Raw genomic sequence first — 24181 nt, 5'->3', positions numbered from 1 at the left:
GGAACTCTAGATGTCCTCACATCCAGCCCATTAACTCTATGAAGAAGACTCAGTGTGATGGCTGACACCTGTAATCCCAGTACTTTCAGTGGCTTAAGCAGGAGGATTGTTTGAGGTCAGGAGTTTGAGACCAGCCTGGCTGATTCTACAAAATAAAGAAAAACAGAATGTGCTTGGTGCGTTAGAAGCAGGAAAAAAAAAAAAAAAAAAAAAAGACAACAACAACAAAAATAAAGTTATTTAAAAAAAGAATTTTAAAATGTAAAAAAAATCTGTGAAGAAGAATCGTATTCAAAAGCTGACCTGACAACTCCCCTAGAATGCCTAATAGACACGATGCTGTAATACGGCCCAAATAAACCTATTGATCCAAGTTTCTTACTCACACCCCAGTCTTCCTTAAAGCAAAAGTCCCTACTATCATTAAGTCCCTTGATCATTAAGACAAAAACCTAGGAATTGTCCTTGATTCCTCTGTTTCCTCACATTTCACTTCCAGTCCATTAAGACATATTCTTGACCCCACCTTAAATTCTCAACCTAACCAGTCTACACCTCCACCTCACAACCACTGCTGTCTCACTCCAGTTCATCTCCATAGGTGCTGTGATTTGAATATTTGTGTCCCCTCCAAACATTATATAAAAACACATCAAATGTGACAGCTTTAGGAAGAGGGAGGGCCTCAGGAGGGGAGTAGGCCATGAGATCTCTGTCCTCGTGAATGGGATTAATGCCCTTATAAGACAGCTTGAAGGAGTGAATTTGGCCTCTTTTTGCCTTTCCATCCCTTCTGCCATGTGAGGACACAGCAATACCTTCCAGAGGATGCAGCAACAAGACACCATCTTGGAAGCAGAGAGCAGCCCTCACCAGACATCAAACTTGCCAGCACCTTGATCTGAGACTTCCCAGCCTCCAGGACTGTAAAAAATAAATTTCCATTGTTCATAAATTACACAGTCCTGTGGTATTTTGTTACAGCAGCACAAGTGGACTATGACCCCATGTCTTCCCCCCTGCATCCTACACAACAGCAGCATTTTCAGTGGCTTCTCACACTTAGAAAAAATACAGACTGGGCGTGGCGGCTTACACTTGTAATCCCAGCACTTTGGGAGTCCAAGGTGGGAGGATCACCTGAGGTCAGAAGTTCGAGACCAGCCTGGCCAACATGGCAAAAACCCGTGTCTACTACAAACACAAAAATTAGCCAGGTGTGGTGGCAGGCGCCTGTAGTCCCAGCTACTTGGGAGGCTGAGACAGGAGAATTGCTTGAACCCGGGAGGTAGAGGTTGCAGTGAGCCAAGATCACACCGCTGCACTCCAGCCTGGGTGACAGAGCAAGACTCCATCTCCAAAACAATGAAAAGAAAAGGAAAAGAAAAAAATACAAATGCTTTCCACGGTCTATCAAAATGGTACATGATGGAGGCCTTGCCCTCTGCACCAACTCCATCTCCTGCCACTCTTCCCTCATTCACGCCACACTGGCCACACTTTTATTTCCTGGGGTTCCTCAAACATGTCAAATACTTTTGTACTTAAAAGCCTCAATAATACCTGCTTCCTTTATGTGGAATATTCTTCCTGCAGAACTTCACATAGCCCCTTCCTTCACTTGGTACAGATCAGTTACCACCCCAACTGTCAGCTTCACAAAAACCTTTACCAACCTAAAATATCCCACCCCAGTCACTCTCACTTCAGTCAGCCTCTCTCATTTAACTCTGTCTTGTTCTCAAAGTACTTAGCCCCCCTCAAAATGATCTTTTTTACCTTTTTGTTTATTACTTCCTGTCTCCTCACTCTGGAATGCAAGATGTCTATCTTGTTCCATTCTGTATTCCTAGTGTATAGAACAGTTTCTAGCTTATAGTAGATGCTCAATAAATATTGGTGATTGACTGAATGAACATCTATCCTAGGACTGTATGATCAGTTTGACCATCCAAATAAGAATATGACTAGATACAGTAGGGAGTGTAATAGAAAATAAATACTGTAATTACTGACAGACTTTATTTTTATCTTTTTATTATATAATATAAATAAAAGTAATAGAATACAAATGTACTTTTTTAAAAAGTGAACACTTATATAAACATTACCCAGTTCAAGAAATAGAACATAGCCAGCAGCCCAGATGATGCTTATGTGTACTCTACTAATCTGAATTCCCCCCGCAACTTTTCCCCTATAGGTGATCATTGTCCTGAAATTTATGGAAATCACTTTCTTGCATTTCTTTATTTGTTTTATTTTTGTTTTTTGGAAGTCGGTGGGTGGCGGGTCTGGCTGTGTTGCCCAGGTTAGCCTCGAACTTCTGGGCTCAAGTGATCCTTCAGTTCAGTCTCCTCAGCAGCTGAGACTACAGGTGCATGCCACTGTGCCTAGTACTTTCTTGTAGTTATTTATAAATGTTTGTACTTCATTTTTATAGCTATAAAGTATCTCACTGAATGCACACAAGAATATATTTATCCCTTCGACTGTTGATAAGCATTTGGATCATTTGAGTCATTTCCCATTTAGGACTCTTATAAATGATGAAGCTATGAGCATTCTCCTAGTATACATGGACACATTTCTCTAGATGAGGGTTTCTCAATCTTAGCACTCAGCTTTAGCATTTAGGCCAGATAATTCTTTATTGCCGGAGGTTAGAGGGAGAGGGCAGTCCTGTGCATTGTAAGATGTTTCACAACATCCATGATCTCTACCCACTAGATGCTAATGACGCACCCCAGTTGTGAAAATCAAAAAATGTCTCCAGGCATTTCCAAATGTCCACAGAGTGGCAAAATTGCCCCATTTGAGAACCACAGCTCTAGAATACCAACAAAGAGTAGAATTGTTGGTTTACAGATTTACTTCATAAATCTGAAGAAATTTGTTTTCGAAATTATTTTCTAAAGTAGTTGCAACAGAAGTGACATCACAAAATTAGCAGAATAGGGAACTCCAAGAATTGGTCCTTCTACTGAAGCAACCATTAAGTGGGGAAAATGGACAGAGTCGACATTTCAGACTCTGGAGTCTAATAAAACATTTAAGTCAACCAAGGAGTGCTTAATAAAGAAAGAGGCAGCTGGATTTTGCTAAGAATTGTGGGGGGATTGCTTGCCCATTTAGCATCCCCTACTCCTCAGCCAGTGGTACTCTCGTGGATGGTGGCTTGTGTTCTGATGCAGCTTCTGGTCCCCGGATGAGCAATATGACTGTGTTCTCAAAATATTTTGGTTATGCATTCAACCAGTCTCTGCATCTCTGCATTCCCTACGGCAGCAGTCCCGAACCTTTTTGGCACTAGGGACCGGTTTTGTGGACAATTTTTCCATGGACTGGGACGGGGGATGGTTTCAGGATGATCCAAGCACATTACATTTATTGTGTATTTTATATCTATCATTATTACATTTTAATATATAGTAACATAATCATACAATTCACCATGATGTAGAATCAGTGGAAGCCCTGAGCTTGTTTTCCTGCAACTAGACAGTTGGGGGTGATGGGAGACAGTGACAGATCATCAGGCATTAGATTCTCATAAGGAATGCAAAACCTAGATTCCTTGCATGTGCAGTTCACAGTAGGGTTTGTGCTTCTATGAGAATCTGATGCTGCTGATGATCTGACAGGAGGTGGAGCTCAGGTGGTAATGGGAACAATGGGGAATGCTGTAAATACAGATGAAGCTTCACTCGCTGGCCCCTCACCTGTTGCTGTGCAGTCCAGTTCCTAACAGGCCATTGGCCAGTACTGGTCCATGGCCCTGGGGTTGGGGACCCCTGCTGTAAGAGACTGACATAGAGGCTGACCCTTAATTTGAACTCCTCGGGTTGGAGAGTTTCCTGCACGGGATCTGATGGAAATATTTAAAGACATGAACTATCCACTGCTGCCTGGGGAAGAAATGGAGGATGAGGCAAGCAAGAGCTAGATGCAAAAGCCTGAGAATGAGGAGGAAGATTCTTGGGGGAATAAGAGCTTTGGAGGGCTACAGCATGTACTGGGGAATCTGGAGTACAGTATACATGCACAGGCCCAGATGCATGATCAGAAAAGCCTTGAGAGGATCCTGGACTTACACTTGTGGCTGATCTTTGGACTCCACATGAGCAAGAAGTGAAGGCTAAGGTAGGGTTGCCACCAGCTTGGCTTAGCATTGAAGGAGTGTCCTAGCTTAGAGCCAGAATGTGAAGCGCAGATGCAGGGGCTTGTGGTTTTGTGAGTGTTTTTCTTTTTCTTTTCTGTCTCTAGGCGTTTAAGGAAATCTCTTTCAGGTCACTAGTCTACTGCGAAGATAACAAAACAGTGACTTCAATAAGCATACTTGACAAGGAAAACAGTCTTGGCAAACACAATGTGGAAACTCATTAAACAAGTGGATGGCTGCAGCCCTCAACAATTGACATTAAAGCCTTGAGTACAGTCTTATTTCTAGAGTTCCACATTATAATATTCAGCATGTCCAATTCTCAGCAAAATAATTACAAGGCATACAAAGAAACAGGAAAGTATGGCCCACTCACAAGGGAAAGAAATAAATTCACAGAAATCATCTGTAAGATACATAGATGTCCTTTAGTCAAGGAAGAGGCCGAGGCAGATGTCCAGGCCTGCATGATTCAGCGGGATTGGTCCACAGGCGCACACTTCCACTTGTTACATAAGCTGTTTGTTCATACTTAGCTCGAAGCCACTATTGTCTGTAGAAGGTGTAACTGCCCTGCTGACGCTGTGCATGGGGCTCTTGGGCATGGCTTGACGTGGCACTGGTTCCCAGAGAAAGGGAGAGGGAGAACTAGAGCTATCTGTCTTCAAGACAGACAGAGGGGAGCCACAGCCCGACTCATGCTGGTGCCCAGAAAGATAAGGAGTTGAGGCAAAGGAGAGCTGGCCATGCAGCTGTAGGCTTGCGGGTGGCAGGAGCCACAGAGCCAGAGCAGACAGCTGAGATAGAGACGGACAACGTGAGAAAGCGGGTGTAATAAGCTGCTGATGAGCAGACTGTTGATGAGAGCTGCTGCTGAATAAAACAATACTCACCTGCCTATAGCCCACCGAGTGTTCTTTCAGTTAAATGTCCATCCACCCACTCCCCTCGGACCTCAGCATGGGCCAGAACCTGACCCTGAGTGTGGCATCTAGCATAGCCGTCAGATGGACCTAACGCCATCCCTATGAAATCCCAGACATTAAACTTACTAAAGAAAGACTTACATCCTCTATCTTAAATATGCTTAAATAACTAAAGAAAATCCTCAACAAAAGAACAACAGGAAACAGAGAACAACGTGTGAACAAATAGAGAATATCAATAAAGGGGTAGAAGTTATGAAAGAAAACCAAATAGAAATTCTGAAGCTGAAAACTGCAATAGCTGGGAAAAAAAAATTCACCGTAGGGGTTTAGCAAGAGATTGAGCAAGGAGAAGAAAGAATCAGTGAACAACTGAAGTTACTTGTCTGAGGCCTAGAAAGAAGAATGAGAACACGACAGACAGGAGACAGGACTAACGTGCACCTCCCACTTGGACAGACAGGACAGCATGTGGAGGCTCAGACTGTGAACTTTTGCTCCAGGAACCACAGCAGGAATGTTCCAGGAAGAACGAAAGAGTTCACAGATCCTGTGGAAAAAGCTACTCATGGCTGCAAACTCTGTGAGACAGCTAAAAAACTGCCCCAAAGTGTGAGAGGGGAAAATCTGCCTTGAAACACACATCCCCACTGGGGAACCTGAAAATCCAGATCACAGAAGAAGAATTTAACCTTACCTAGGGCTGGAATGGATTTAGGGAGTCGAGCAAAATATTAAAATAGAAGAAGCAGTGGGAAGAGCCCCGTAGGCACTTCTAATCCCCAGCTCAAACCCAGAGAAGCCATACCTGACTCCATCTCAGAGAGGTCCTTGGGGAAGGCATGCAGTGGAACTAGGTAGGGGTCACAGGGTGAAAGAAGCTTCTAACTAAATTTTGTAATTTTTTTTTTTTTTTTGAGATGGAGTCTCAGTTTGTTGCCCAGGCTGGAGTGCAGTGGTGTGATCTTGCCTCATTGCAACCTCCGCCTCCTGGGTTCAAGTGATTTCCTGCCTCAACCTCTTGAGTAGCTTGGATTACAGGCATGTGCCACCACATGGCTAATTTTTGTATTTTTAGTAGAGACAGGGTTTCATCTTGTTGGCCAGGCTGGTCTTGAACTCCTGACTTCAGATGATCCACCCACCTTGGCATCCCAAAGTGTTGGGATTACAGGCATGAGCCACCACACCCAGCACTGAATTTTGTAAATTTTGGCTGAGCACAAATTTTCTTGAACAGAATCTGGGGAGCAAATGGGAATTGCTGCGGGAGCTACAGCCAATTGTATGGACAGGTGGGGAAGGGTAAGCCTGAAAGCTGTGCTTACTTTCTCAGCGGGGAGGCTTGTAGTTTGGGGCAAGGTCTGAGCCCCATGCACGTGCATGGGAATTCTGAATATAAACTCAGCACTGTTCGTGGGGCACAGAAGTGAGACTGGCCTTGCTGGCTACATGAGATCTAGGTGAGGTCTGTTGCTGCTAGCTTTCCCCCACTTCCCTGGTGGCCTGTGTTATGCAACAGGGGCAACCATATTCCACCTTGGAACAAAAGTCCGTTGGCCTGAGAGCCATCACCCATCTCCCACAGTGGCTGCAGAAGCCCTGCCCAAGGAGAGAGTGAGCTCAAGTCCACCAAACCCTGCCCTCACCTGGTGTTTTTCTCTACCCACCCCGGTAGCTGAACACAAAAGACACAAACTCTTGGGAGCTTTATGGCTCTGCCCATCACCCGAGAAACTCAACTATTTATCCTGGACAATTTAGACCAAGCTTATATCCCCCTTCTACTACTGCAGCTGGTGCTCTCTTGAAAGAGCCACCTCCTGGCAGGAAGTCAACCAACTCAAGCCATTACAGCAACTCATGACAGAATAACCCTGCTCCAAGGAAAGAAAAAACAACATCTAATTCCACTGCCTGCAACATCCTGGTGTACCAGAGGTCCTGAGCCTGTCCACATGACAGCTTCACTGCTGGCATAATCAGCATTTGACAAAACCAGCACACTAAACAAAACTATAACTATTACAGAATTTACTTCACTCCCCTGCCACCTCCAATAGAGCAGGTACTGGTATCCACAGGTGGGAGATCTGAAGATGGATGACATCACACTTTGCAGACATTCTCCAGCACCAGCCCAGAGCCTGGTAGCCCCACTGGGTAGCTAAACCCATAAGAGCAATAATAATCACTGCAGTCCAACTCTCAGAAAGCCCCATCCCTAGGCGAAGCGGGAGAGCACCATATCAAGGGATCACCCTGTGGGACAAAAGAATCTGAACAGCAGCCTTTGAGTTCCAGATCTTTCCACTGAAATACTCTACCCAAATGAGAAGGAACCAGGGAAGTAATTCCAGTAATATGACAAAACAAGTTTCTATACACCCCCAGAAGATCACAGTAGCTCACTAGCAATGGCTTCAAACCAAGAAGAAATCTCTGAATTGCCAGATAAAGACTTCAAAAGGCTGATTATCAGGGAGATACCAGAGAAAGTTAAAAACATAACTTAAATAAATTAGCAGAAAATATAGGATATGGATGACAAATTTTCCAGAGAAATAAATAGCATAAAAAACAATAATTTCTGGAAATGAAATACACACTTAGAGAAATACAAAATACACTGAATAATAGACTAGAATATGTAGAATAAAGAACTTCAGAGCTTGAAGACAAGGCTTCTGAATTAATGCAATCAGACAAAGACAAAGAAAAAATAATTTAAAAACATTGAACAAAGACTCCATGATATTTAGGATTATGCTAAATGAATGATATGGTTTAGCTCTATGTCCTCACCCAGATCTCATCTTGAATTGTACTCCCATAATTCCCATGTGTTGTGAGAGGGACCCAGTGGGAGATAATTTGAATCATGGGAGCAGTTTCTCCCATACTGTTCTCTTGTGGTAGTGAATAAATCTCACAAGATCTGATAGTTTTACCAGGGATTTCTGCTTTTGCATCTTCCTCATTTTCTCTTGCCACTGCCATGTAAGAAGTGCCTTTCACCTCCTGCCATGACTCTGAGGCCTCCCCAGCCATGTGGAACTGTAAGTCCAATTAAACCTCTTTTTCTTCCCAGTCTCGGGTGTGTCTTTATTAGCAGCATGAAAATGGAATAATATAGTACATTGATACCAGGAGTCGGGTGTTCCTGAAAAGATACCCAAAAATGTAGAAGCGACTTTGGAACTGGGTATCAGGCAGCAGATGGAACAGTTGAAGAGCTCAGAAGAAAAGAGGAAAATGTGGGAAAGTTTGGAACCTCCCAGAGACTTGGTGAATGGCTTTGACAAAAATGCTGATAGTGATATAAACAATAAGATTGAGGCTGAGGTGGTCTCAGATGGAGATGAGGAACATGTTGGGAACCGGAGCAAAGGTGACTCTTGTTATGTTTTAGCAAAGAGACTGGTGGCATTTTGCCCTTGACCTAGAGAATTGTGGAACTTTGAACTTGAGAAAAATGATTTAGCATATGTGGTGGAAGAAATTTCTAAGCAGCACAGCATTCAAGAGATGACTTGGGTGCTGTTAAAAGCATTGCGTTTTAAAAGGGAAACAGCATAAAAGTTCAAAAAAATTGCAGCCTGATAATGCAGTAGAAAAGAAAAACCCATTTTTTGAGGAGAAATTCGAGCTGGCTACAGAAATTTGCATAAGTAACAAGGAGCCAAATGTTAATCCCCAAGACAGTGGGAAAAATGTCTCCAGGGCATGTCGTAGGTCTTCAAAGCAGCCCCTCCCATCATAGACCTGGAAGCCTAGGAAGAAAAATGGTTTAGTGGGCCGGGCCCAGAATCCCCACGCTGTGTGCAGCCTAGGGACTTGGTGCCCTGTGTCCCAGCTGCTCCAACCATTGCTAAAAGGGGCCACGATACAGCTTGGCCCATGGTTTCAGAGAGTACAAGCCCCAAACCTTGGCAGCTTCCATGTGGTGTTGAGCCTGCAGGTGCACAGAGGTCAAGAATTGAGGTTTGGGAACCTCCACCTAGATTTCAGAAGATATATGGAAACACCTGGATGACCAGGCAAAGGTTTGCTGTAGGGGTGGGACCCTAATGGAGAATGTCTACTAGGGCAGTGCAGAAGGGAAATGTGGGGTCGGAGGCCCCACACAGAGTCCCTGTTGGGCACCACTTAGCGGAGCTGTGAGAAGTAGGGCCAACGTCTTCCAGATCCCAGAATGGTAGATCCACCAGCAACTTACACTGTGCACCTGGAAAAGCTGCAGACACTCAACACTAGCCTATGAAAGCAGCCAGGATGGGGCTGTACCCTGCAAAGTCACAGGGGTGCAGCTGCTCAAGACTATAGGAACCTACCTGTTGCATCAGCATGACCTGGATATGAGACATGGAGTCAAAGGAAATCATTTTGGAGCCTTAGAATTTGACTGCCCCTCTTGATTTTGGACTTGCATGGGCCCTGTAACCCCTTTGTTTTGGCCAATTTCTCCCATTTGGAACAGCTGTATTTACCTAATATGTGTACTCTCACTGTATCCAGAAAGTAACTAGCTTGCTTTTGAGTTTACAGGCTCATAGGGAAAAGGGACTTGACTTGTCTCAGATGAGACTTTGGACTGTGGACTTTTGCGTTAATGCTTAAATGAGTTAAGACTTTGGGGGACTGTTGGGAAGGCATGATTGGTTTTGAAATGTGAGGATATGAGATTTGGAGGTGTTTGGGGTGGAATTATATGGTTTGGCTCTGTGACCCCACCCAAATCTCATCTTGAATTGTACTCCCATAATTCCTACATGTTGTGGGAGGGACTCGGTGGGAGATAATTTGAATCATGGGGCGGTTTCCTCCATACTGTTCTCTCATGGTAGTGAATAAGTCTCACAAGATCTGATGGTTTCATCAGAGGTTTCTGCTTTTGCATCTTCCTCATTTTCACTTGCTGCTGCCATGTAAGGAGTGCCTTTTACCTCCCACCATGATTCTGAGGCCTCCTCAGCCATGTGGAACTGTAAGTCCAATTAAACCTCTTTTCTTCCCAGTTTTGGTTATGTCTTTATCAGCAGCATGAAAATGAACTAATACAATGACCAAGCCCAAGAATAATTGACATTCCTGAGGAATAAGAGAAATATAAAAGTTTGGAAAACATTTGAGGAAAACTTCCCTGGCCTTGCTAGAGATCTACACATCCAAATACAAGAAGCTCAACGTACACCTGGGAAATTCATCACAAAAAGATGATCACCTAGGTGCATAGTCATCAAGTTATCCAAAGTTAAGATAGAAGAAAAAAATCTTAAGAGGTGTGAGGCAAAAGCATCAAGTAACCTACAAGGGAAAACCTATTAGATTAACAGCAGATTGCTCAGCAGAAACCCAAAAAGCCAAAAGGGAGTAGTGTCCTATCTTCAAATTCCTCAAAGAATTACCAGCCAAAAATTTTATATCCAGCATAACTAAGCTTCATAAATGAAGGAGTGATAAAATATTTTTCAGACAAACAAATACTGACAGAATTCTCCAATACCAAGCCAGCACTACAAGAAATGCTAAAAGGAGTTCTAAATCTTGAAACAAAGATTTAGAACTAAAGTTCTAAATCTTGAAACCAAAATATTAGTGTATTTTGAGATTAGAGCATAAATCTCACTGGGTCTATAAACCAATAACACAATGGGGGAAAAAAAGCAATGTATAACACAATGAAAAAAGAAACAAGGTCTCTAGCACACTAGATAAAACAGCACTTCACATCTTAATACTAACATTGAATGTAAATGGCCTAAATGCTCCACTCAAAGGATACAGAATGACAGAATGAATAAAAATCCACCAACCATCTGCTGTCTTCAAGAGACTCACCTAACACATAAGGACTCACATGAACTTAAGGTAAAGGTGTAGAAAAAGATATTCCATGTAGATGGAAACCAAAAGCAAGCAGGAGTAGCCATCCTTATATTAGACAAAACAGACTTTAAAACAACAACAGTTTTAAAAGATGAAGAGGGACATTTATAATGATAAAAGGATTAGTCCGACAGGAATATATCATAATCCTAAATATATATGCACCTAACTCTGGAGCTCCCAGATTTACTAAATGATTAGTACTAGATCTAAAAAATGAGATAGACAGCAACACAATAATAGTGGGGGAATTTAATACTCCACTGACAGCACCACCCTGGTCATCAAGACAGAAAGTCAAAGAAACAATGGGCTTCAACTATACTTTAGAACAAACGGACTTAACAGTTATTTACAGAACATTCTACCTACCAACTATAGAACATACGTTCTTTTCATCAGCACATGAAACATTCTCCAAGAGAGAACATAAGATAGGCCACAAAACAAGTCTCAATAAATTAAGAAAACAAAAATTATATCAAGTACCCTCTCAGACCACAGTGGAATAAAATTAGAAATTAACTCCAAAAGGAACTCCAAAAACTATACAAATGTATGAATTAAATAATTGCTCCTGAATGATCTTTGGGTCAACAATGAAATCAAGAGGAAAATTAACAAATTATTTGAATGGAAAGATAATAGTGATGCAACCTATCAAAACCTCTGAAATACAGTAAGAGCAGTGCTAAAAGGAAAGTTCATAGCATTAAATGCCTACATCAAGAAGTCTGAAAGAGCAAAAATAGACAATCTAAGGTCACATCTCAAGGAAATAAAGAAAAAACAATAAGCCAAACCCAAATTCAGGAAAAGAAAAGAAATAACGAATATCAGATTGGAACAAAATGAAATTGAAACAAACTAACAAAAAAAGATAAATGAACCAAAATACTTATTCTTTGAAAAGATAAACAAAATTGATAGACTACTAGTAAAATTAACCCAGAAAAGAAGAGAGAATATCCAAGTAATCTCAATAAATATTCAACAAAAGCCATCTATATGCAAACACAGAAATGCAAAAGATCACTAAAGGCTATGATGAACACCTTTATGTACACAAACTAGAAAACATAGAGATGGATAAATTCCTGAAAACCAAAATCCTCCTAGATTAAACCAGGAAGAAATAGAAACTCTTAAACAGAGTAATAATGAGTAGTGAAATTGAAACAATAATTTTAAAATCACCAACAAAAAAAAGTTCAGGACCAGAAGGATTCACAGCTGAATTCTATCAGACATTCAAAGAAGAATTGGTACCAATTCTACTGAAATGATTCAGAAAAAATAGAGAAAGAAGGAATCCTCCCTAAATCATTCTATGAAGCCAGTATCACCCTAATATCAATACCAGGAAAGGATATAACAAAAAAAAAAAAAAAAAAAAGAAAGAAAGAAAGAAAAAGAAAAAGAAAAGAAAGAAAGTATAGACCAATATCTCTGATGAACATAGATGCAAAAATCCTCAACAAAATACCAGCTAACCAAATTCAACAACATGTCAAAAAGGTAATACACCATGAGCAAGTGGGTTTCTTTTTTTTTTTTAGATGGAATCTTGTTCTGTCACTCAGGCTGGAGTTCAATGGCACAATCTCAGCTCACTGCAACCTCTACACCATGGTTTCAAGCAATTCTCCTGCCTTAGCCTTCCTAGTAGCTGGGACTACAGGCACCCGCCCCATGCCCAGCTAATTTTCTTAGTAGAGATTGGGTCACACCATGTTGGTCAGGCTGGTCTCAAACTCCCGGCCTCAGGTGATCCACCTGCCTCAGCCTTTCAACTTGCTGGGATTACAGGCATGAGCCACTGCACCTGGCCTGAGTGGGTTTCATGCCAGAGATACAAGGATTGTTTAACATATGCAAGTCAATATTTATGATAAATCACATAAACAGAATTAAAAACAAAAATCATATGATCATCTCAATAGATACAGAAAAAGCATTTGACAAAATCCAGCATCCCTTTATGATTAAAGCCCTCAGCAAAATCAGCATAGAAGGGACATACCTCAAGGCAATAAAAGTCATCTATAACAAACTCACAGCCAACAGTATACTGAATGGGGAAAAAGTTGAAGGCTTTCCCCCTGAGAACTGGAACAAGACAAGGATGCCCACTTTCACCACTTCCACGCAACATAGTACTGGAAGTCCTAGCCAGAGCAATCAGAGGAGAGAAAGAAATAAAGGGCATCCAAATCAGTAAAGAGAAAGTTAAACTGTTGCTGTTCACTGATGATGATGAGTCAGCACAGTAGCAACAGAGCTGACAGGGTATAGAGCCACCTAGGCACGATTATACCGGAGGGGTTTTAAGCCCTCTGATATATGCGGGATTGCCAGCCTGAGGCCAGCTTTCTGCAAGAACTGGATGCAAGAGACTACAACTCCCTTTCAGGAGGAGTGACTCTTGCTCCAAGCCTGCCATACAGCAGGTATCTTTACAATACTGAATGCTGCTCCCTGGGCCAACCTGCCATGTAGTGCATACCCTTTCAGGCAGGGGCACTACCTCCTGGGCCATTGATTCTTCTCCCGGTGTGGCTGTTTTTCCCTAGTTCATGCTCAGCAATGTGTGTGCTCTAGACATTCCTCTGAGTATGAACTAAGATATGATTATCTATGAAGAGATTATATATAAAAGAAAATAAATGAGCAGTAAGATATTCTTAAGGCACTAGTTGTGCTGGGAGTCTGCTTAGCTCTCCTTCCTCTGTTCCTAGAAGGGGGGTTACCCACAATACCTATCTAAAGAGGTGAAAGATCTCTACAAGGAAAACTACAAAGCACTGCTGAAAGAAATGACAGATAACACAAACAGAAACACATCCCACACTCATAGATGGATATAATCAATATTGTGAAAATGATCATATTGCCAAAAGCAGTCTATAAATTTAATGTAATTTCCATCAATACACCACCATCATTCTTCATGGTGTAGGAAAAAAAATCCTAAAATTCATATGGAACCAAAAAAGAGCTCACATAGCCAAAGCAATACTGAGCAAAAAGAAACCACATGATAATCTCAATAGATGCAGAGAAGGCCTTTGACAAAATTCAACAGCCCTTTATGTAAAAACTCTCAATAAACTAGATATCGATGGAACATATCTCAAAATAATAAGAGCTATTTATGACAAATCCACAGCCAATATCATACTGAATGTGCAAAAACTGGAAGCATTCCCTTTGAAAACTGGCACAAGACAAGGGTGCCTTCTCTCACCACTCCTACTCAACATAGTATTGGGCAAAGTTCCGGCCAGAGCAATCAGATAAGAAAAATAAAGAGTATTCAATTAGGAAAAGAGGAAGTCAAACTGTCTCTATTTGAAGACGACATGATTGTATATTTAGAAGGCCCCATTGTCTCAGTCCCAAATCTCCTTAAGCTGATAAGCAACTTCAGCAAAGACTCAGGATACAAAATCAATGTGCAAAAGTCACAAGCATTCCTATACACTGATAACAGACAAACAGAGAGCCAAATCGTGAACTAACTCCCATTCACAATTGCTACAATTGAGAATAAAATACCTAGGAATATAACAAACAAGGTATGTGAAGGACCTCTTCATGAAGAACTACAAACCACTGCACAAGGAAATAAGAGAGGACACAAACAGATGGGAAAACATTTATGCTCATAGTTAGGAAGAATTAATATCGTGAAAATGGCCATACTGCCCAAAGTAACTTATACATTCAATGCTATCCCCATCAAGCTTCCATTGACTTTCTTCACAGAATTGGAAAAAAACACCCTAAACTTCATATAGAACCAGAAAGGAGCCCGCATAGCCAAGACAATCCTAAGCAAGAAAAACAAAGGTGGAAGCGTCACACTACCTGACTTCAAACTACACAACAAGGCTACAGTAATCAAAACAGCATGGTACTGGTACCAAAACAGAGATATAGACCAATGGAACAGAACAGAGGCCTCAAAAATAATGCCACACATCTACAATCATCTGATCTTTGACAAATCTGACAAAAACAAGCAATGGGGAAAGGATTTCCTATTTAATAAATGGTGTTGGAAAACTGGCTAGCTATAAGCAGAAAGCTGAAACTGGATCCCTTCCTTACACCTTATACAAAAATTACTTCCAGATGGATTAAAGATTTAAACATATGATCTAATACCATAAAAACCCTAGAAGAAAACCTAAGCAATACCATTCAGGACATAGGCATGGGCAAGAACTTCATGACTAAAACACCAAAAGCAATGGCAACAAAAGCAAAATAGACAAATGGGATCTAACTAAACTCAAGAGTTTCTGCACAGCAAAAGAAACTATCATTAGAGTGAACGGGCAACCAACAGAATGGGAAAAATTTTTGCAACCTACCCATCTGACAAAGGGCTAATATACAGAATCTACAAATAACTTAAATAAATTTACAAGAAACAAACAAACAAACCCACCAAAAAGTGGGTGAAGGATATGAACAGACACTTCTCAAAAGAAGACATATATGCAGCCAACAAACATGAAAAAAAGCTCATCATCACTGGTCATTACAGAAATGCAAATTAAAACCAAATTGAGAGACCATCTCATGCAAGTTAGAATGGCAATCATTAAAATATCAGGAGACAACAGATACTGGAGAGGATGTGAAGAAATAGGAACCCTTTTACACTGTTGATGGGAGTGTAAATTAGTTCAACCATGTGGAAGACAATGTAGCGATTCCTCAAGGATCTAAAAATAGAAATACCATTTGATCCAGCAGTCCCATTACTGGGTATATACCCAAAAGATTATAACTTGGTCTGTTATAAAGACACGTGCACACATATGTTCATTGCAGTGCTGTTTACAATAGCAAAGACCTGGAACCAACCCAAATGCCCATCAAGGATAGACTAGACAAAGAAAATGTGGCATATATACACCATGGAATACTATGCAGCCATAAATAACGAGTTTGTGTCCTTTGTAGAGACATGGATGAATCTAGAAACCATCATTCTCAGCAAACTGACACAAGAACAGAAAACCAAACACTGCATGTTTTCTTTCATAAGCGAGTGACGAACAATGAGAACACTTGGGCTCAGGGAAGAGAACAACACTCACTGGGCTAGGCATCGGGGTGGAGGGGAGGGAAAGCAAGGGGGGGCGGGGAGGATGGGGAGGGATAACACCAGGAGAAATGCCTGATGTAGGTGTTGGGGGTGGGGGGATGGAGACAGCAAACCACCATGGCATGTATGTACCTGTGCAACAATCCTGCAGGATGCAGGATGTACACATGTACACCAGAGCCCAAAATACTATTCAAAAAAAAAAAAAAGTACTGGAAGCAACCAAAAAAAAAAAAAAAAAAAAAGAAAAGAAGAAAGAAAACGTGGCACATATACACCACAGAATACTATGCAGCCATAAAAAAGAATGAGTTCACGTCCTTTGCAGGGACATGGATAAAGCTGGAAACCATCATTCTCAGCAAACTGACACAAGAACAGAAAACCAAATACTGCACGTTCTCATTCATAAGTGGGTGTTGAGCAATGAGAACACAGGGAGGGGAACATCACACACCAGGGCCTGTCAGGTGGGGGAGCTAGGGGAGGGATAGCAGGCGGTGGGAAGATAGGGGAGGGGTAGCATTAGGAGAAATACCTAATGTAGATGATGGGGTGATGGATGCAGGAAACCACCATGGCATGTGTATACCTATGTAACAAACCTGCACATTCTGCACATGTATCCCAGAACTTGTTAGCCATAAAAAAAAAAAAAATCTGGAGGCATCACATCACCCAACTTCAAACTGTACTACAAGGCTATATTTGCCAGAACAGCATGGTACTGGTATAAAAATGGCACATAGATCAATGGAACAGAATAGAGAACCCAGAAATAAAGTCAAATAGTTACAACCAATTGATCTTTGATAAAGCAAACAAAAGCATAAATTGGGGAAAAGATACCCTATTCAAAACCTGGTGTCAGAATAATTGGCAAGCCACATGTAGAAGAATGAAACTGGGTCCTCATCTCTTATCATATACAAAAATCAACTCAAGATGGATCCAAGACTTAAATCTAAGACCTAAAATCATAAAAATTCTCGAAGATAACATCAGAAAAACTCATCTTGACATTGGCTTACGCAAAGAGCTCATGACCAAAACCGCAAAAGCAAATGCACCAAAAACAAAGATAAATAGATAGGACCTAATTAAACTAAAAAGCTTCTGCACAGCAACAACAAATCAGCAGAGTAAACAGACAACACACAGAGTGGGAGAAAATATTTACAAACTATGCATCCAACAAACGACTAATGTCTAGAATCTACAAGGAACTCGTACAAATCAGCAAGAAAAAAACAAATAATACCATCAAAAAGTAGGCTAAGGAAATGAATAGACAATTGTCAAAAGAAGATATACAAATGGCCAGCAAACATATGAAAAAATGCACAACATCAGTAATTATCAGAGAAATGCAAATTAAAACCACAATGTGATACCACCTTACTCCTACAAGAATGGCCATAATTAGAAAATCAAAAAATAATAGACACTGGCGTGGAGATGGTGAAAGGGAACCCTTTTACACTGCTGGTGAGAAGAATGTAAACTAATACAACCACTATGGAAAACAGTGTGGAGATTCCTTAAATAACTAAAATTAGAACTACCATTTGATCCAGCAATCCTACTACTGCCTATCTATCCAGAGAAAAATAAGTCATTATAGGAAAAAACACTTGCACACGCATGTTTATAGCAGCACAATTCACAATTGCAAAAATATGAAATCAGCCCAAATGCCCAATAACTGGGTAAAGAATATGTTACATATTATTTATGTAAAGACTGGATAAAGAATATGTTACATATATATGCATATAACTCATCCATATAAAGGAACAAAATAATCGCATTCACAGCAACTGGGATGGAGTTGGAGACCATTACTTTAAGTGAAGTAACACAGGAATGGATAACCAAATGCCGTATGTTCTCACTTATAAGTGGGAGCTAAGCTACAAGGACACAAAGGCATAAGAATGATATAATGGAATTTGGGGACTCTAGGGGAAGGGTGAGAAGGAGGTGAGGGATAAAAGACTACACATGGGGTACAGTGTATACTGCTTGGGTAACAGATACACCAAAATCTCAGAAATCACCACTAAAGAACTTATCCATGTAACCAAATATCCAAAAACGATTGTTCCCCAAAAACTATTAAAATAAAAAAATAATTAATTTTGAAAAATTTAAAAAAGAATTAAGAATAAAACATTGGACAGAGGTTAAGACCCTCCTAAGATACTTTCACCCATATCAATATATTCATTATGGAATATACAGAGGAAGAAGAAAGAGAAAAAGGGAAGAAAAGAATATTTGGAGAAATTATGGCCCAAACTTCCCAAATTTATGAACAACATTAATCTATCCATTCAGGAAGTTCAACAAACTCTAAGTTGGATAAATTCAAAGAGATATCACTAAGACACATAATAATCAAACTGTGGAAAACCAAAGACAAGGAGAAAATCTTGAAAGCAGCAAGAAAGAGAGAAGGAACTTACCATGTACAGGGATTTTCAGTAACATGAACAGTTGGTTTCTCATTGAAAACCATTGAGATCAGAAGATTGTAGGATGACGTGACATAAAACAAGTTGGTGGATATATTGTTTTTCTGCTGAGTAATTTGTGAATCTTTTCTTAAATATTTGGTAATATTTGCTAATAAAGCCATCTGGATATGGAATTTTTGTGGGAATAAACATCTAATTCAATTTCATTGACATTGGGGAACTATTTGGCTATTTCTTCTTGAATCATTTTTGTTAAGTTACATGATACGATAAATTTTCCATTTAATCTAAATATTTTTGGCATATCTAGCTCATAATATCCTCATATTATCTTAAAAATCTATAAGATCCATAGTTATCCTTTCTTTTATTCTTGATATTGGTTATTTGTGACTTCATTCTTTTTTACTTAATCAATCTTGGCTAGAGTTTGCTGGTTTTAGTAGTGTTTTCAAAAAAGCCAAATTTGTTCTTCATTGATTATATTCTGTTTACTCAGTTTTGCTCTTAGCTTTCTATTTTCCAACATTTTTATGACGTCTTGAGATGGATGCTTAGCTTATTTAATTTTTGAAAACCTTTCGGTCCTTTTATTTTGGAATATTCTGTAAACAATCAAACCACCAGAAGATGATTGTACAACGGTAAAATATTCTCTTGCATTAAACTGAAGATACCTGTTTAATAAATTTAAAAAAAATGTAGGAAAGGTACTTAGAGCTGTTACTTTCTAAGTACATAACACCCTAGACAATTCAAGGCATCTTAATCTCCATCAAGAACAACAACAACAAAATAATTTTTGTCATGCTGTTAAATCCATCATTAATGGATAAAGCTGGTGCAAATTGGTCAAACGGATTCAACAAACACTGATGTCCAAGCTGGCCTATTGGCAACTAATATGTAACTGGTGGTCAATAGAGAGTTTAAAAGATCTTCCCTTTCTTCTTGTTCTTTTCCAAGGTCCTCAAAGAGTTCTGTTGTTCTAAAACATGTTATTGAGTTTCCCAGTTTACTTTCTCATCCTCAAACTGATGACATTTTCCCTCTAATTCTTTGTGCTGTGTGTCCAAATTCTTTTTCATTTGTTCATGGTGCCGCTGGAGCTCAGCTTCAGAGTCCTTCAGTTTTTGAACTTCTTTTTTGACCTTCATCTCAAACATCTGCTCCATCTACATCTCCATTGTCTTCATTTTAGCTACGTGGCTCCCTTCTTTCATCTTCCATTTGTGCCAGCGGGCTCTTAGTCAGCTGCCCTTTATTCTTGTTATCATCTCCATTATAAGTCACAGCTGCCAATTTTTTGCTTCTGTGATTCTCACAGTGAACATTATTAGCAACATCTTTCAAGTGTGTGTTCTTACCAACATATTTCTTAGAGTGTAAAATTAGAATGTTCACCATTTTCAACTTCAGCAACACCCCAAGAATACTGCCTTCCTCGGATCGTTTTGCCATTAACTTCAATGATAGTATTACTACCTACCACAGCAAGTAAACCATCTTTATATTTTTAACAAGTTTATTTTCTTCTTCATCATCTGTTTCTGGAAATTCACGTATTTTAATTTCATGTTCCTGGATTTCTTTCATTATCCGTTTTTTAAACTGATGGCATTCCTCTAGTGTGAGTGTGTCTGCTTTAGCAATAAGTGGGATGACATTCACTTTTTCTTGCAAATGCTTCATAAACTCAATATCCAATGGTTTAAATCCATGTCCTGAAGGAGCAATGAAGTGTAAACAACACTGCACCCTGTTATCAGGCATCTGACGTCTGTTCACTCTCGATTCTGCATTTAGGTAGTCATCAGATTTACTATCAGTGTAGTCAATAACAGGCTGCCAGCAATTACAATTATCCACTGCTTCTCCGAATCCTGGGATATCAACTACTGTGAGTAGCGACTGAACACCACCTTCTTTGATTAAAACTTTGGATTGTTCAACCTGTATAGTCTTTTTTATTCTATGAGAAGGAACTGGATACTCCGGAGAATACAAATCTGTCAGGAATAATGAGTTGGTTAATGTCGACTTTCCCAATCCACATTCACCTACTACCATAAGCGAGAATTCAAACCCTCTATTCACTGATTTTCTGTATACTTGATTTGGGAGATTGGCAAATCCCACAGAGCCTTCAGGGTTCTTCTGTTGAGCTACTTTGTAAAGAACACATTTCCATCATTGTAGTGTTCCAGATTTCCATGGTGCTGCTGTTGACGCTTCTCTCCTCAGTAGCGGATCTCACACTGACTGACAAACCCTACCCCAAAGTTCTGGGTGTAAGTGAATTTATTTATCCATCGTTGAGTCAGGGTCTGCTGGCAGACCCCTGCAGGTGGTGACCCCAACACCCAGCTAATTAAAAAATTTTGTTTAGAGACGGGATCTTGCCATGTTGCCCAGGCTGGTCTTGAACTCCTAGCCTCAACCAATCCTCCCACCTCAAGCTCCCAAAGTGCTGGGATTACTGCACCTGGCCAAGAAGTGTTTTTTAAACTTCCACTGTGGCTGTCAATTTCTCTTGGATCCTTTGTCAATTTTTGTGTTAGATAAAATTTAAAGTTGTGTTGTCAATGCAATAGAATTGAGAGTTCGGAAATAAACCCATACACCTATGGTCAATTTTCAGCAAAAAGATGAAGATCATTCAATAGGTGAAATAATAGTCTTTTCAACAAATGGTGCTGGGATAACTAGATATCGGCATGCAAAAGCAAAAGTAAAGTTGAGTTCTTACCTCACACCATGCAAACAATGAATTCAAAAGGGATCAAAGACCTAAATGTAAGGGCTAAAAATTAAAAGAGTCTTAGAGTGAAATATAGAGATTGATCTTCATCACCTTGGATTTGACAAAGAATTCTTATATATGCCACTAAAAGCACAAGCAACCAAAGGAAAAAAAATAGATACATGAGGCTTCATCAAAATGTAAAACGTCTGTGTATCAAAAGACACAATCAAGAAAGAGAAAAGACAACCCACGGAATGGGAGAAATTTTTTGCAAATCATATATTTGATAAGGGACTTGTATCTAGAATGTATAAAGAATATTTACAAATCAATAATAAAAGAAAAAATACGTCAATTTAGAAATGAGCAAAGGCTCTGAATAGTCATTTCTCTAAGAAAGATATATAAATAGCCAATAAGAACATGAAAAGATACTCAGAATCATTAATCATCAGGAAAATGCAAATCAAAACCACAATGAAGGCTGGGTGCAGTGGCCCATGCCTGTAATCCCAGCACTTTGGAAGGCTGAGGCAAGTGAATCACCTGAGGTCAAGAGTTCAAGACCAGCCTGGCCAACGTGGTGAAACCCCGTCTCTACTAAAAATACAAAAATTAGCTGAGTGTGATGGCAGGCAGCTGTAATCCCAGCTACTCAGGGGACTAAGGCAGGAGAATGACTTGAACCCAAGAGGCAGAGCCTCCCAAAGTGCTGGAATTTTAGGCGTGAGCCACCACGCCCAGCCCAGAACTTCTCTTTTATTTCTAATTTGCTGGGAGGCCTTTATGTTTGTTTGTTTGTTTGTTTTATTTCATACTGAATATATTTTGAATTTTGTCCACTGCTTTTTATATATCTGTTGAGATTATCATGAGGTTTTTCATCTTTAGTCTGATATTATGGTGAATTACATTGATTGATTTTCAAATGTTGAAAGTTGAATAAAATATTTCAAATGTTGAATCAATTCCTTGGATGAACTCCACTTAGCAATGGTGTATTATCCTTTTTATATATTTACTTGATTCAATTTGCTTTGTTATTGAGGATTTCTGCATCTATATTCATGACTGATATGGATTTGGGATTTTCCTTTTGTGTACTGTTTTTGTCTGGTTTGACTGTTAGGATAAGATTGTTGTCACGAAATTAATTCATTTCAACAGTGAAGACATTTGGCCTAACAATTTTCTTTGTGGGAAGGTTTTTAATTATAAGTTCAATTTTAAAACTTAGATAAAGGGCTATTTAGATTATCTGTTTCTTCTTGAGGGAGCTTTGGTAGTTTATGTCTTTCAAGGAATTTGTCTATTTCGTATAAATTCTCAAATTTGCTGGAATTATTTAATAAGTTGTTTATAATATTCTATGACCCTCCCCACCTTTTTTTTTTGAGACAAGGTCTTATTTTCTCACCCAGGCTGGAGTACAGTGGTGTGATCTGAGCTCACTGCAGCCTCAACCTCCTAGCCTCAAGTGATCCTTCCACTTTAGCCTTTCAAGTAGCTGGGATTACAGGCTCAGTCCACCACACCTGGCTTTATTTTTTTTCCACAGAGATGGGTTTTGTCATATTGCTTAGTCTGATCTAGGATCTCTGGGCTCGAGCAATCCACCCACCTTGGCATCCCAAAATGTTGGGACTCCAGGTGTAAGCCACCATGCCTGGCCCTATTATCCTTTTAACATCTGTGGAAATTGTAGTAATATCACTCTTCTCATTCTTGTTATTGGCGATTTGTCTTCCTTTTTTTTTTTTTAACTCATCAGTATTGCTAAAGGCTTATCAATTTTATTGATCTTCTCAAAGAACCAGCTTTTGTTTTTATTGCTTTTCTCCATTGTTTTTTCATTTTCAATTTTCAGAGGGTATTGACTTCAATTTTCAAAGAAGTTCTAGTGGATAAAATACTATCAAACATCATTGCATGTTACAGAGATATCTTTTGTGAAAGGAAGTCAATCGATGTGACAAACTTCATTGTTGCCTTATTTTAAGGAATTGCCACAGCTACCCTGAGCTTCAGCAACAACTACCCCAAGTCAGCAGCTATCAACATCAAGGCAAGACCCTCCACCATCAAAATGATTACAACTCACTGAAGGGTCAGATGGTTGTTAGCCTTTTATTTTTAATAAAAGTCTGTACATTTTTTAGACATAATGCTATTGCACGCCTAATAGGCTACAGTATAGTGTATATATAACTTTTAAATGCACTGAGAAATGTACAAATGTATGTGGCCTGCTTTATTGTGATATATGTTTTATTGCCTTTGTGTGGAAGTGAACCTGCAACATCTCTGAGGTATCCCTTTGTAGCTACTGTAGTGTTTTTTGTTTGTCTAGTGTTTACATGGCAAGACTCTCTCCCTTCTTTTACTTTTAACCCATCTATGTTTTTCTATTTAAACTTAGTTCTCATAGACAACATATAATTGGTTCTTGACTTTCTATCCAACTGGAAATTTCTGTCTTTAGCTAGTGTGTTTAGACTATTCATTTAACCTTGTCATTTTCCTGTTCTTTTAGCCTAACAAGACTATCAAAAGAAACTTCCAGTTTCTTGTGCCTTCAGCAGTCCCTCGTAAATGGTGAAATAACTCCCAAAGGAAAAAGAGATCCCAAACACTGGAATCATCTCTCTGAACCCTTACCCTTCCTTGGATCCTAGCCTAATAATTATTCATTATGTTAATAGCTCCTTGATGCCTTTAAATAGATGCTTGTAAGTAGATGCATTTCTACCACTACCAGAAGTAGAAATTCCTTGAAACCTTTTCTATCTATTCTCACATATACAGATATAGCTATCTGTAGATAATTAGTAGATATATTGGCCAGGTATGGTGGCT

At 39.7% G+C, this 24181-nt stretch overlaps 1 pseudogene across 1 annotated transcript; it reads right to left on the bottom strand.

Annotated features, from left to right (window-relative positions):
• Positions 1 to 19168: 19168 nt before the first annotated feature.
• LOC116543397 lies at positions 19169 to 20809 on the bottom strand (annotated as a pseudogene). Its single transcript, XR_004265564.1, has 2 exons — positions 20792 to 20809; positions 19169 to 20745 (listed from the first exon to the last, which is right to left on the bottom strand). The product of XR_004265564.1 is annotated as a septin-7-like (transcript).
• Between the last annotated feature and the right edge of the window lie 3372 nt (positions 20810 to 24181).

This window comes from Sapajus apella, unplaced genomic scaffold, assembly GCF_009761245.1.
Source record: "Sapajus apella isolate SASKATOON/1434 unplaced genomic scaffold, GSC_monkey_1.0 scaffold4, whole genome shotgun sequence".
Taxonomy (NCBI): domain Eukaryota; kingdom Metazoa; phylum Chordata; class Mammalia; order Primates; family Cebidae; genus Sapajus; species Sapajus apella.
This window is presented reverse-complemented; position numbering and strand designations above follow the sequence as displayed.